Source organism: Cucurbita maxima, unplaced genomic scaffold (assembly GCF_002738345.1).
Source record: "Cucurbita maxima cultivar Rimu unplaced genomic scaffold, Cmax_1.0 Cma_Scf00746, whole genome shotgun sequence".
Taxonomy (NCBI): domain Eukaryota; kingdom Viridiplantae; phylum Streptophyta; class Magnoliopsida; order Cucurbitales; family Cucurbitaceae; genus Cucurbita; species Cucurbita maxima.
In genome coordinates, this window is record NW_019272762.1 from 607 (window position 1) to 875 (window position 269).

Here is a 269-nt window from a genome sequence, read left to right on the forward strand (position 1 = left end):
TATGTATACACAGTTCTAAAAACCATTTGCAAAACAATGCACTGAGATCAAATTGATCCCCCAAAACATTACATACAAGATTTCTCATCTTCCATCAAATTCAGAATCAGATATCAATCAGTCAACTACTAGATAATGCATCGTATTAGTATAAACAAGCTAAGACAGAGAAAGAGCATGCCTAACCTTAACTGAGTTGGGGACCAAACCCTTGTACAATGCTCTGAAGCCTTCATAACGAACTGTTTTTCGAAAAGCATCAACCATGC